The sequence below is a fragment of the Pangasianodon hypophthalmus genome, chromosome 18 (genome assembly GCF_027358585.1).
Source record: "Pangasianodon hypophthalmus isolate fPanHyp1 chromosome 18, fPanHyp1.pri, whole genome shotgun sequence".
In the NCBI taxonomy this organism is placed as follows: domain Eukaryota; kingdom Metazoa; phylum Chordata; class Actinopteri; order Siluriformes; family Pangasiidae; genus Pangasianodon; species Pangasianodon hypophthalmus.
The window spans coordinates 6,956,979-6,972,871 of NC_069727.1; positions in this window are offsets into that span (position 1 = coordinate 6,956,979).

The window sequence follows — 15,893 nt, forward strand, 5'->3', positions numbered from 1 at the left end:
TTTGTATTTTATTGTTTTAAATTTGGTTTAATTTTAGTTTCAGCTGAAACAATAGCAAAGACTGCTTCCTAGAGTGCCTTTGTACAAAAAACGCACACAAAACCTCTATTCCCACTGAATATACTGAAATATTTTACCAATATAACAATTCACATTGGATGTATTTTATCTGCGGTTATTTCTACCGGTCATTTTATAGAAGGTAAAATACAGCATAATCTGTCTAGACATACTGTATTTACGCACAGTCTGTAAAAATTACTGACATGACACTGATTCACAGTGGGACTAAAATCCCAGAGATAGTCAAGCAAAAATTGCATTACCCCGCTTCCCTATGTAAAGTGAATCTAGTCTTAATAGGACTGTAGCTCAGCATGTGGTTTATTGAGGGTTAGCTCACAAACATTGTCATAGATCATATCAGAGGTCAAGAACAAGCATCAAACAAGGAGTGTCCATAATCATCAATACAACCACGGGTGTGGGTCAGTACCAGGAATGAAGGAACATTAACAATGAAGAGAATTTGCAAATCCGAAGGGGAAATCCATAAAAGTCCTTGTTATCATTGCGTGTATATACTAATTCCTAATCTGGAAACCTTAGGACCAATAGTTTTAAGTAGTTTATATGAGCTAACACTAGCTAAATAGTGTTCCCTGTACTACACTCTTTAAATAAAAAGTTTAGATAATGCCACAGCCATCTGTGGCCAGGAGCCAAGAAACCAAAATTGGCTGTTCTGTCTGGGTGGGAAGGATGACATGCTTTCTTTCCCCTGTCAATCACTGCAACACTAGCCAATCATGGGTGTCTGTGAGCTCCTGTAGGCAGATAGCTCTGTGATACTGTAAGAGCACCATTTCTAAAGAATGGCTGCACTACATAATGGCTCTCAAAAGAAGCACGTGTTAGCCTTTGCTCTCCCTGGTTGGTACTGTAGCTGTCCTATGATAGGGGAGAGCTGGCAGGGGGATGGGAATTGGCAAATGATGAATTACGATAATAGTTAATTAATTGATCAATAATGAATTATTAATGATGAATTATGGAAAACACTGAAGAGATTTGTGTGTGTGTATGTGTGTATGTAAAACAGGGAGAGACAGGGTTCAGTGCTGAAGTATGTGGCGAGAATAATTAGGTATTATTAGAATCCAGATGTTGCCAGGCTCTGTCTCACCTGGAAAGAGTGTTTCTAGTGGAGCAATGCAAGACATCATGCCAATGAACATCTGAGTCCGCAGTCTCTTGTGTGTGTGTGTGTGTATGTGTGTGTGTGTAAAATGTACTTGGGTTCCTCAGACTGCAAAACTAGATCATGCAGTCACTATTTTTGGGAAAGATGTAAATGAACTTTTTCCATATGACATTCTTTTTTTATTTTGGAATCTTTTAACCTAATCTCATGAGATGTTTCTGTGAACTCGAAGGACAATGTTGCTGGCAGTGTAGGAAGAGAGAAAAGCAAAAAAGAAAAGAAGAAAATGACATTGCTGACCTGTGTGTGTCACACAACCATCAACAGAGAGAGAGGGAAGAAAAATAGAGATCAAAGGTTGATTGCTCTTGATCACACAAATTCAGCAGCCAGTATGAAGTCATGGTAGCAGGGTGTGAGATAATGAGTGAACTCAAATTGGTATGTGTGTATGTGTGTGTCCATTGCCTAGTGGACCTGTGGTGTCTAAAGTGCTATGGATGTTATAAATGTCATGATATGTCAAGTTAACCCCTTAAACTCCCAGGACCCTCAGAGACTCACTATCATAAATATATCTCTTTTTCTATTAGTTTCAGTGTAGCTACTGAATCATTCATAGTATTTATTCAAGGAATTAAACCCAATAGGGTGTTCTGTTGTAAGAAAATAATAAACCATGGAATGGTGTGATGTAGCCCACTGTAAAGCGGAGTTACTGGTACCATAGTGAAGTTGATTATTTTCCAATAAGAGTCCAGATAAATTTAGACACATGTGAAGAATGCGAAATGTACTGTTGAGAGTTGTAACAAGTGACTGGACAGGTCACACAAAATATTACTAATTTTTTCTTTGTGCACTTTCCTGGGATAGGATCTGGATCCACCCTGACCAGAATAAATTTGCTAACAAAAATGAATGAATAAATTAATGATTTTTTTTTTATAGTGCACAGTTTATTAGTGCACACAACTTTTTGATTTAATGCGGCCACGAGATACTAAATCAAGATTATGAATTCCTAATGTGTGTACAAAATGTAGGCTACTTTAATTAGCTATTTTGATTTGTTGAAATAATAAAATAACACCAACGTTTTGGCCAATACAATGCCCTCTCCTGTAAAGAAAACAAGCATACAGTTTGAAGGATAAGCTGACCAAACACACATTTCCTATGCTGAATTTAAGATACGTCATAATTTTTTATCCATAAAAATTCATTTCCTGAGATAAGCAATGTCTGAATAAGATGTCTCTTTTTCTATTCCAATCTCCAAAATTAACTATAACCCTTTTTGCAGTCTTTAGATAAGATAAGATAAACTTTATTGATCCCACAGTGGGGAAATTCACTTATCACAGCAGCTCACAGACAGTTAAAGTGCAGGAAGAAAGAAAAGGAAGGAAGAAAGAAATGTTTAAACTATAACTGTATATAGACCCTTAGGAATAATAGGAATAATAAAATTATATAAAATTATATCAATTTTATAAAATATTGCACATATGAACATCACAGTAATCCAGTGTTGTAAGAAATAAAATTATCTAAAATTATAAAATATTGCACATTTGAACATTACTTTAATGCGGTGTTGTAAAGTCTGACAGCCACTGGTATGAATGACCTGCGGTAGCGCTCCTTCCTACACTGGGGGTGTAGCAGTCTGCTGCTGAAAGAGCTACACAGGGTCTCCACAGTCCCATACAGGGGGGTGAGAGGTGTTGTTCATAATAGATGTCAGCTTGGCTAACATTAGAGCCAAGAGATCATATGATTGATAAATTAACTAATGGCTAACATTTAGAGATCATATGATTGATAAATTAACAAATGGCTAACATTTAGAGATCATATGATTGATAAATTAACAAATGGCTAACATTTAGAGATCATATGATTGATAAATTAATGAATAGTATTATATTTATGTATATAGTATTGGTATCATATGGCATGCCATTATATTTTTTTTTAGCATGTTTACAGTCCAAAACATAAATTTCATATTATGTTTACATGAAACTGTCAGATGGTGGCACTGGAACTAATACAGCTCCTCAATTGAGCCAATAAAATTGCGAATATGTGCATTTTTGGGAATAAATCTTCACAACGCCCACATAACTCAACTCTGAATATGGCTCTGAATAACTTTGTTTTATTCTCGTTTCTATTTCCTTACACGTGGCTTAATGTGCAAAGTGAAATCAGAGTTTGCCATGTTTTTCAGTCAGGAAATGTTGATATCTGATTAGTGACTATGGAGGTTCAGCAGACAGATTATAGGGTTGATTTATTTCATGATATTTTAGAACATTTCTCATGGTCCATTTGTCATTAAACATTTACACAATGTAAATGGAAGGTTGTATTTTCTAGTGGCGTTTAAAAAGTGCACGTTAAAAGGTTTCCTTTTGACAGCAACAGTATATAATATGCATTACCTCAACAGCCCTTAGGTTAACATGCACTTGCACAAATCACGTCCTCTTTTCCAAAGAACTGTTGATTGCAAAGATAAGTCCCAAGGGTTGTTAAACGTGTTGCATAGAGGTCAAGAGGTCTCTGACACCAGCTGCTTTTAGTGCTTTATGACATGATGGGTTTCATTTGCTATGATGCTTTATGAGCCTTTAGAGACAGGTCGTAATAGTACAGACCTCTAAACAAAAATGCAGCCATGGATAAACTAAGAGTTAATGGAAAAGCCGATTTGTAATGCAAATGACCTTGCTTTCAACGTCCTATACTATAAATAAGCAGCTTTACAAGGCAGATTTTAATCACTACAGTCAGAGATGTAGTGGAGGGCAAATACATGTAAATGTCATTCACGAACCTTTTTTTAAATTATGAAATAGCATTTAGTCACCTTTTTTTAAGTTTATGCAACTCAATTCATCAATTTTTCAAAGTTTACTCATTTATTGTTGTGGGAATAATAGAAGTTGGAACAAGACAAGCAAAAAAAGGAAAGAAGTGGAAAGGTTTCCTGAGCCACACTATATTGATAATCACCACATTGCTTTGCTTTTCATCAGGATGAAGTGAGATTCCACTCAACATAATTGCATCACCAGTAAATCACCACCTATTATTGAAAATGATTGACTTCAGGCCACTTCGTCAAATCCCAGTGCTGCCAGTGTGAATGTAAAATAGCCTTTTATATTTCAGTAAATTAGCTAGCTTGGTTATGTTCAAATACTTCATGTTAAATAAGCTTTAATAAGCAAATAGCTACTGTGTGGCTAGTAAACAATTTTAATGCATCACAATTTCTACTTGAACAGTTTTAAGAAATTACATGGAGTGGCGATTCTAACAGAGAGACTGGCAAGATAATGAAATGTTCAGAGAAGGAATGACATAGCCAGAGATGTATGATTGTAGCAGTATGGTAATAACCGTAAAATGCTAGCAACAGAAAATAAACTGGGGCGTCACCAAGAAAGAAGCTAGGACAGGATGCATCGTTAAAACAATGCACTTGCTCTTTTATTTGCAAGCTCACACTTATAGCACTAAGACAGGCTTGGTGGTCAGCCACAGAATTAGCTCAATAGCAGCCAAAACAGCAATGGCAAACACATCCCCATTTACTTCTCACTGGAACAATGAAAATACAGCGCCAACCAACACATTAGCACCAGAATCATTAGGCACAACAAAAATACTTCGATATACATATTAATGTGTTTCAGGATGGACTTTGCCTTTATTATTAATTCTACAATACAGGGAAACACTGAAGCCAAATGTTTAAAATAGTATTTATACTAAAAGCTGATCAAACTTGAAAGTTGTGTTTAGTGTCCTTTATGGTTTTGCATTTGTGAAAAATGAAATCCTTCTGGGTTTCTTAAATGCACAAAGAGAAAGACTTCAGAGAATCATCCAAAGTGCTGGATTAACACGTTTATAAGAGGCTGTGTCATTTCTTGACTAGCATCCTGTTTATTTTGCAGGAAAAAAGGACGTTTGTTGAATGTTTGCAGTGTGGATTATAAAGTTTATTCACTTCAAATACACAGTACCATCTGTCAGTCAACCTTGAAGACAGAGAGCCACAGGCTTTAGCTCTCTGTCACTGATGCTGCCAAAGACTCCAATGCAGAGACAGACAGCATTAAGCATTAGAGAAGCAGAGCAAGACGGAGGACAGTGGATTTCAAGCAACAAAACAGTCTCATAAGTCACCGTAAATGAATGCCACACCTGACTTACTTATCCAGTGTGTTCTCAGGCCTGTGTGTCATACGAGACCAGCCAGTTGCACCGTCTCTTCCCACATGGCCATTTATCAGTAAGAGCCAGGAAGAGCCAACTGCAGTTATCAAGTGTGTCCTCCTTTCAAATCCGCTAAACATTTTCTCAAAGCTCACAACACTCTGCAATGAAATAGAAATTTTTATACCATGCCACCCAATACAGGATTTCTGATGCTTTGTGTTTATCTCTGGCAGGGCTGATAGATTTTTTTTTCAAGTGGCTATCAGTGAATTCTCTTATCTCACTACAATTCTTTATCTGCTTTTTTTGACCTCTTCTAAAAATGATCTTCCCTTGGCACTGGCTATGTACCTAAATCTTTTAAACTAGTAGTTATCAAACCTCTCATTAGCAATCCTGTCCAACTATAGACCAATATCAAACCTCCCTTTTATCTCCAAGATCCTAGAAACGGTTGTAGCACAGCAGTTATGCTCATACCTACATAGGAATAACATTCATGAAATGTATCAGCCAGGATTTAGGCCTCATCACAGCACAGAGACAGCGCTGGTTAAAGTGGTAAATGACCTACTACTGGTCTCTGATCGGGGTTGTGTCTCCTTGCATGTGTTGTTTTACCTTAGTGCAGCTTTTGACATCATTGATCATACTACTCTCTTTGAGAGACTAGAAAATCTTGTTAGAGTTAAGAGAACGGCCCTCTCCTGGTTCAGCTTTTATTTGACTGATCGTTATCAGTTTGTAGCTGTAAATGGTGACTTCAGTTTGGTGTTCTGCAAGTTTCTGTTTTAGGCACACAGCTTTTTTTCTTTATACAGTATATATGTGATAAGCTCTTCGTGAAAAATACATCTTTAGCAACATCAAACGAACATCTAGATTTTTCAAAAAACATAGAAAAGATGCTATTGTTTTTGTATTCAAGACATCAAACTATATATGGATCAAGAAAAAGATGTGTTTTTAGGGGCAAATACCAACCAAAAACTGAATATAACAGTGTCATCAGTAACCTGCTCAGAAACACTCCAGACCCAGAGTAGGAGGTCAGATAATCTTTTCATTTAGGTTTGTGTCTGTGGCTCGGTAGTCATTTACACTTCAACACAAATAATCCAGCAGTTTCTAATCCATCTTTCTGCTTCGGTCTTTTGGCCACAAAGGCACCCACTCATCTTGCTGCTCAAGTAGAAAGAGGAAGAGAGCAAGCTCATATAAATATATCAAGAAACCAAGGCTCAGGTGCGCCTCGTTAGTCATTACAACCTGTAGCTAGTTCACCAAACTCCACCCACCCAATCCAACTCCCACTAAACCACGCCTCCAACCTGCCACACTGACCCATAGCTACAGTATATTGACTGCTTACACGACAGTTAGTTCTGGTCCACTAATTTGATTAGATTAGCAGTGTTCCAACAGTGATCATATTTAATGTGGCTACATTCACATTAATCCGGATAGATCTGAAAACTGCATTTTCCTTTTAAAATGCTTTCTGACTACACTGGCGTTTTCAAACGTTTTCCAAAAATTGCTCGTCCACACTGAAACATCTGAAAACACTTTCATCCCTATACTGCACATGCATAAAAACATAAGAAGCATTGGCCTGCGTCATTTCAGTTCCACCGCCGAATGGCAATTGCGAGTGCTGAATTGCGGCCCCTTTGAAAAAATGCAATCTGAAGGTTGTACAAAATGAGATTAATGTTTGACAACGCTATCAATCTGAACAACAACTGCAGTATAACATTGTCCACCATCTTGTTGGTTTTGAGTTGAATGGGTCACATGACTGTGTCACATGACTAAAATATGTCATTGTTTTTGAATAGTTCTGTTTTCTCAGTCCACACTACAATGCGAAAACGGCATTTTCAAATTTATCCACTTGGGAGTGTTTTTGAAAAGCTCTGTTTTCGCTGGACAAAAATGCCATCTCAGTGTGTACACAAGGCCAACAAGTTTAGAAAAAGACGCGTTTTCAAATTTATCCGGATTAATGTGGATGTACCTGTGTGTATCACTCCATGATACACTGTGTTTGCCACGCAAAATTCCACTTATAGCAACAGTCCCATTGAAACCGTTACTACAGTAGAGTTAGAAATCATCATCTGTGGACATGGCAAAGGATACATTTTTCATGAATGTATCTTCAGACTTAAAATATGAAAGTTTGTCAGATGAAGATGAAAAGGAAGAAGGGAAGCCAATTTCACCTGATGTTCTTTTTTACGAGAACATACAAATCATTATTAGCTAGGTATCCAGCTAGCCGACGGGCTATCAGTGAGAGTAGCTTCTTTGGGATCTACTTCTGTGTGGAGCAAAAATAAATAAATTATTTGGTCATATTGTGTCTGAAATGTCAGGTACTTGATATCAATTTTTTATGAAACTGTTGTAATAAAGCAATATTGCACTCCCAATCGTGCTGTTATACTGAATATCGGCACGGCTGTGATTAGCTATGGCACTCTGCCTGCAGCCGTGTGCCTAGGGCCGAATCATTATATTCATGATATTCATTATAACAGCACTCCTGTGCACTCAATATTGCTTAATTAACCAATAATAATGTGGACAAGTTTAGATTGGACTAGACTTCCCCACTAACATAAATTTTACATTTACAAATACCAGCCTTTTTAACCTTTTTTTCTCGGTTTCTGAGCAAAAGACCTGAGCATAAGCTCTGTAATATTTAAAATGGTTTGTTTTTCTTTAGAGATTTTGACTAAAGGATATAAAGATTCATAAAGTTACATGTTCATGTTTTTTGCTCTTTTTTTTGTCCCGTGTTTAGGAAAAACTGCTTTGACCCAAACATACATGGTTAAAATCATGCTCTATTTATAATTAAGGTTTGTCATTTGTTCTGAGGTTTAGCATTCACATGTCGCATTTGAATGCAAGGAGAGCAAATCAGGCAAATCATTCCCAGATTTGGTGAAATTGCTGTAAACTGGTTGTCCAGGCAGATCTCAACCACTTTACAAACATGTCCAAACGTTCGACATTAATTCTGCATATTTTAATTTACTCTATGTTGAAAATAATTGTCAGCTAACACTAATACTGTTTATGATACACTATATCTAACTAAACTGTTATGTACAGATAGGTTTAACATATTTGAAAGTCAATAGCAATTTACGTATAGTTTTAAAACAACACAATCACTCAATCGCAAATTCATAAGAATCTAAACAAGCCATCTAATATGAAAAGTTACAGTGGTTAAGGAGAAAGGTATAGTTAGCACGTGTGTGTGTGAAACACTTATTGCGCTCACAGATGCATTTATTTGTTGGAATAACTTTGTGTGAAAATTGTGTATGAATTTTGTGTGTGATCTGGGCCAGTGTTCCTCAAAGAATCAAAAAGTGAATATAATCCTAATTATTCAATTTAATTCAATTTTCAATTCAGTAAGCACAGGGCAGTCTTTTTATTATTGATTAATTCAGTGTGATCCTCACTCCATTAACTGTCAACTCGAGTGCTACACATTTCATCTGTATACCTCAGGAAGAGAGGCTGCATATAATAAATATGTATTGAGTAGTTGGGGTGATAAATACAGAATACAATATGGTTTAATGTGATGTCTCATTCAAACCCTTGGTCAAATTTCGTGTGTATGCTAGCAATTGAAGAACACACTGAAGAAAAAAGACACATACTGTAGAGCTTATCCTAGGCAGCAAGGCATAATGTTTCCTGTGATGTTCAGAAAATGGTAGTGCTGGTTTGAAATTTGTCACTACCAAGAAGGACTTGGATAACACAGTTTGGTCTGAGCTGGTGGGGAACAGAGCTAGGGATGGAGTGTAAATACAGTGCGGAAAGCTTTTCCTCTAGCACACTATTATCACCACTCTCACTGGACGGAGGATTATTCTTAGTGAAAATGTTGCTTAGCTGCTAATCTTCAGTCCCATGTTAGAGTTTCTTACTTTATTTTTTCCTCTACCCCGTTTGTCCAGAATTTCTCTAGCTAAAAATTTAACTAATGTCCAGAATTTTTTAATTTAGCTTTTCCCATCTGTTTATTTCTAGAAAGAAGAAAAATATTCTGGTAATATTTTTGCTGTTCCTTTTTCCTTTTCCCTCTTCCCATTTGCTCCCTTCTTTCTCGCTTTCATCCTGTCCTTCAGTCCCAATTGCTCTGCTGACTCATCGTCCTGTCTCTTATGTGTGACACCAGCAACTCCTGGCCTGAGGGCTTTACCACTGAACTTGTCCTCAAAATAGGAACTGTGTCCTCCACGCTCAGACTGAACCTGCCTGTATTCCCGGGGTAGCAGACGTCTAACCTGCACAGGCTCCCATAATGACTGCTACTGCTCTGTACATCACGGACCAACATAAAACACAGGGAAACACAAAAAGACTCCAGGAGTCCAGCTCCTCCCTATGCAGTCTCTCCAACCCTTTTCATCAATTCAACAAAACTCCCTCTTGGCTTTTTCCTTTTCCGTTTCATTTTCCCTTTATGTGTTATGGCATTGAACTGTACTGGCTATGCTATATAACAGATTTCTATCCGTGACACACACACAAGCAAACATAGTTCGTACACATCCTTGAAAATCTAAACAGTTTTGTAACATTGTTATTCTTTGAACAAATTACTTAAACGTTGGATTTTCCGTTATACCGTGAATTTAAAAGTCTAAAAACCTAACCCTGTTAAAATTGCTGGTTTTTGTGATGTAAAAAAAAAGAAAACAAGATAATTTACGTCAGATCTTTTAATGTGATGAAGCAACCAACAAAATTCAAGTGAAAAACAAGTAGAAATGTTTTTAGGGGGAGAAATTATAATTGGTTATAATTGGTTATAATAAAATTTGTTATAATTGGGCATATGACTGAGCTTGGAATTAGCCAATCACATTCCATCTCATGTTCAAAAGTAATAAACATAAACCTGTCATCAGTCAAGTGATTCCAATTAACCCCAAATAAAGAACAGCTGTTTTCATAGGATTTTCTTGCCATCTTCATGGTTTCATCCAACTGTGGAAGCCATGGACAACAAAGAGCTTACAAAGCATGTACAGAATCTCATTGTCAAAATGTATCGATCAGGAGACAAAAGAATGTCCACAACACTAGGTGTACCAGGAAACATCATGAAGGCCATCATTAACAAGAGGAAAAATGGGGCACCACAGTGACATTACCAAAAACAGGATGTCCCTCCAAAATAGATTAAAGGACAAGAAGAAAATTATCAGCGAGGCTGTGAAGAGACCTACAGCAACATTCAAGCAGCTGCAGGAGTATCCAACAAGTACTGGTCACTCCCTGAATGGGACAACAAACTCTCATATTCTTCACATGTCCAGGCTATAGGGTAGGATGGCTAGATGGAAGCACTTTCTTACAAAAAAAAACAAAAAAAAAAACAATTCAAGCCCATAAAATCACCCCAAACCATGTGGTGTGTGTTATGGCCTGATGAAACCAAGCTAGACCTTTTGGCCGTAATTCTAAAAGACATGTTTGGTCCCAGTCCTAGTACTAATCTATTTTTGCACAAAACCTGCAACCCTCTTTTATACAGCTGAAGAAGAAGATGAACAATTTTACCCTCCAGCATGATGAAGTCCCACAGCACAAATCCAAGTCAACAAAGGAATGACTTCAGAAGAAAAGGAGAAGATCAGTTTTGGAAAGGCCCAGTCAGAGCCCAGACCTAAATCATATCAAAAACCTGTCAAATTTGTCAGTAATGTTTGTTGTTTGTAAATTAAGTCAGTAAAATTGGTAAACTTGAACAACATGGTTATAAAATTTTTACTCTGTGAGCCTTCCCCTATTCGCACCCATGTACACAAAGCTCCACCCCCAGAGTAGGCATTAGAAAGAACTATCATCACATTACCTTCAAACAGTGAAGTAGGCTGTTTATTTACTAATACAAGACACTGCCTTACTTCATTATTTAGATATAGATGATAAAAGTACCTAACATTTGTTGTACCACATTAGGGAAAATAACAATACCTCACAAATACATAATTACCTAGCTAGCTTTATGCTAACATTGATCCAAATATTCAATATTTGTAGCTCATGTCTCAAAAAGCGCACACAGGTGTTTTTCCCTTCACCAGCAATTAATCCATCTCCACCTCCATCTCCATCATAGAAAATCATTGCCAGTGTTTATTCTGGTTTTACTGCAGTTATTGTCAATCCATTTTTTTTTTGTTCAAAGCACAGCATGGATTTTCTTACTGGGGAACTATCTGGCTGCGCTGGGCAATGAACGATTTAAGCCATATTTTTTTTGTTTCCAAACAAACTGAGTGGTCCAACCTTTGATACAGTTTTCGAAACAGGTTTTCCCAACCACATAATACATTTATACTGAGGCCATGGCTTCAACAACTATTTTTTTATCATGTTCTACATATTTTTCAGGTTCCAGGTACTAGTAAAAAAATTTAAAAAAGTATTTTGCACCTTTAAAGTACAATGTAAAAATGAAGTGAATGTTCCCCTCAAAAAGCTGGTTCAAAGAGTTGTCTCATTTGCGAAGGAGTCATCACCAGAAAACAATGAGTAGAAAAACTAATGAGTAGAACCAATTTAGATTTATAATCCTAGACTATATTTACATGGTGAACCAACATAAATGCTTTCAAATTCTAGATAAAAATTATAATTGTGATGCTTAACATATAGCATATTTCTGTTCTGACCTTTAGATGGAGGTCATTGCTAGCTTATGACTGAAGAAATACTACTGGTAATACTGTGCATGTTCTGCTGGTTGCTCTTGACAACTGGCTGACGGACAGCGAGCAGAAGAGCAATGAGTGTGAAATAGAGAAAAATCTATTAAAAGAAAGAGAGAAACAGAGGGAAAGAGCCATAGTCTCAGCTAGCCAATCAGTACTTAGTTGCTGAAAAGCAAACAGTGTGTGTATGTTAGCAAATGAAATTGAAAATTTTCTCTCACTCCTAGCACACTTTCTACCAGACAAAGTGTGAGAGAGTGAGTGTGTATATGAGAGCGAGAGAGAGAGAGAGAGAGAGAGAGAGAGAGCTGTCCTGTTTGTTCCTGTTCACTGGGCTTGACTACAAACTGACGTAAGATTGCATCTTTACACCACCTCTCAGCCTGCTGCTGATGACAGCATGCTGTGTGTGTGCGCGTGTGTGTGTGTGTGTGTTTTCAGCTAGAACATAACATTATTAGGCTATAAGATTATTAGAGTTCAGTATTTATTCAACAGGTTCTAAGAAGGCTAGACTGTAATATCCCAAAAATAACACAATTCCCAAATCTCTCACACAACATTTCCAGTCAGACAAACCTGATGCAAAAAAGGGCAAGATAGGAGTGTAAAGAGAGTGTGTTCAGCTTTTCCTCCTCAAAGCACAGCACACTATTATTTCTCTCTCACTGGAAGTGAGGATTATCCCTAGAGAATCATTTGATTAGCTGGCTCATGTTGCATTTTCCACTTCCTTCCTTTATGTTTTCTCTGCACTGTTATTCCATCCTTTCACTAATTCCAAGCTTGATTTTTTTTCCCATTTCTATTGGCAGATATTTTTCCTTATTTCAAGAATTAATTTCTAGAAAGAAGCAAACATGTTGATCAAATTAACAACACGGTTTCAAGCTTGAATCTAGGAAATATGCTTAATAACCTTAGTAATAAGTAGGGAACAAAACATGACATGGCATCCGGTTGTTAGAAAATAATTAACAACAGGATGGTGTGCTGCAGCCCGAGATGAAGCGGAGTTACTCTTACTACCCTATAGCTGATTATTTTCCTAGAACAGCATGTCCTGAAGTGTTTTGTTCTCGTATTTAACTATTAGAATCTTGTAATTAATCATGTTTTTTCTTCCATTTATAGTTACATTTAATGCTGTGTAGCATCCACAAAATGAGTGAGTTAGTTCCTGTCATCACTTGCATTATAGCCAGTATAAACTGTCGTTTCCTCACCAACTTCTCTTTTTTTCTCTCTCTCTTGAAGTTAATAAGACAAATACGTGAAGCTTGCCATGTTACCAAGAAATCACAAAAAAAATCGCTCGGTCCTGAAAAAACGTTCCAATGGCAGAAAACTTAAAGAAAGATTTTTACCTCTGACTGTTGTAAAATGCTGACACTGGAGAATCCTTACATAAATTCAGCTGAACTACTGTTTAAGCAGCTGTAAAAAAAAAATAATAAATAAAATTATAATAATAAATAAGCAACACCTTCTGACCAATCAGAATTGAGAATTAAACAGTGGTGTAGTATTATGAGAAACATTAGATTAATTTGCATATATGTGATGCATTTAGAGTAACTGTTTATACGAGTTGTATAGCAATTTAATACGAGTTGTATTAACTGTTTATACGAGTTGTAGAGCAATTTAAAATCTTAGTAACATTCCTAATAAAATGTAGCAGCAATGTTGTAGAAATGTCTAAAGAAAAAAAAGAAGTCCTCAGAAACCCAGAAAGCTTTTCAGATTGTACGTTCTTTGAGCCAAAGGTTCTACTAACTGAAAAAAAAAAAATTATACCTTGGTGTTAGCTTGCATTTGTGTGTGTATGTGTGTAGCTAGTAGATAACGTTGTGGCCTAACACAATCCCTATGCTGAGACTGAAAGATAAAGAGCAAGTTACTATGCACATCACCCCCGGTGCTATCGCCAGCCCAAACACACTCACACACATAACACACACAGGTAGAGCTATCATATCATTGCATAAATATCACTTGTGGACTCTAGAGGCAGAGGAAATGACCTCTATTTATCTCCATTGCTCCACTGAGTTTCTGAGCTGTGAATAGCAGCTCTGTGAGAGAACGAATGGCTTTACCTCTCTCTCTCTCTCTCTCTCTCGCTCACACACACACACACACACACACACTGTGCGAAGCAGAAGATTGTGTTCTGTATGTGCAGGTCTCTCTCGCCAATGCAATATCACAGCCCATTAAGGAGTGTGTGAGAAACTTTGATCCTCTTTGATTCCCGCTGGACAGGAGCATTAGTGTCCTACATAAAGGCCCGGGCCTGTGGGAAAGGTGTGTGTAATGAAGGTCGGGAGGAATTCAGAAGTGATTGTACATGCTGGAGTACAGCACTAATAAAATGATGGCACTCTTTTTCGGCAGACAGTGTGCTTTTTAGGATGTGTGTGGTTTGATAGGTGTGTTTGTGTGTATGTGTGTGTGTGTTTGTGTGGTGTCCTGAACTAATAACACATTTTGAGGTCTTAGTGCCAGCTATGACATTGTTACAGGATTCCCTACCAGCACCAGGGACATGCCATATGCTAAGAGAGGACAGCAGCATATGTCCTGCTGCAGATACATACACACACACATGTACTTAATTAATATAAAATAGGAACAAATTTGCATAGGAACATAAGGAACAATTTGCTCCAATATACATACACTGGAGCGTTTACATCATTGTTGAACATATTAACAAATAAAAATCACATTGGACTAGAGCATTTTACCAAGGATGGAAGCAAGACTTGTATATTATTAACTACATTTCTTTTTTTTTAATTAAATGTATTTTTATTAATAAAGCACTTGGGGGCATGCTGTTATAAAAAATAATCAATGATGGGTTAATAGACCTGAAGTGAAGCCAAGTAACCATTTCCATACCATAATACATTGTTTATTTTCTAATAACAGGACATCCTGAAGAGTTTTAATCCTGTACACCAGAGCAATTTGATAGCATACTCTCTCTCCCCTGTCAATCACAGCAACACTAGCCAATCGTGGGCATGTGTGAGCTCATGCGCTGTATGTGGAAAAGGGCGGATAGTGCTTTCCTCTGAGCGTGTTACACTACCCGTCTCCAAGGACGCACATGTTAACCTTCACCCTCCCTGGTGGGTTGGAGAGAGCTGGCTAGTGGGTGGGATTTGGTAGGTGACTCAATTGAGGAGAAAATGGGTAAAAAAAATCCAAAGAACCCATGCATATAGACGTTAAATTTGAGTTCTTTTTGCTGAACCTGAGAGAGTTCCTCTAAACTGACCTGTTACTCCAGCAGCTTGTCTCCAGGCAGATTGAATGTAAGGCCACTGCTGGTGAACCTGCTGTACCTGCTGATTTTTGCATTCTGAGTGTAAAAATCTGTAATTCTTTATGTTGTACTGTATATCCTATATGTCTTATGTTGTTACATTTAGCACAGTGTTTAATTTGTGTATGTGTATCTTAGTTAGCCTGTGTATATACAGTATATTTGTGACTGTGAGTGTAGGTGTGAGAGAACAGATGGTCTTGTTGACCATGAAAGCAAGAGATGTCAGCAGTTTGGTGGATTTCTCATCGTTAGTCATCTCTCCTCTCTCGTTCTGTTATAATTAAAATTATATGTTGTGCTTCTCTATAATTGTGAGTCCTAACACTCTTCTCTGCAA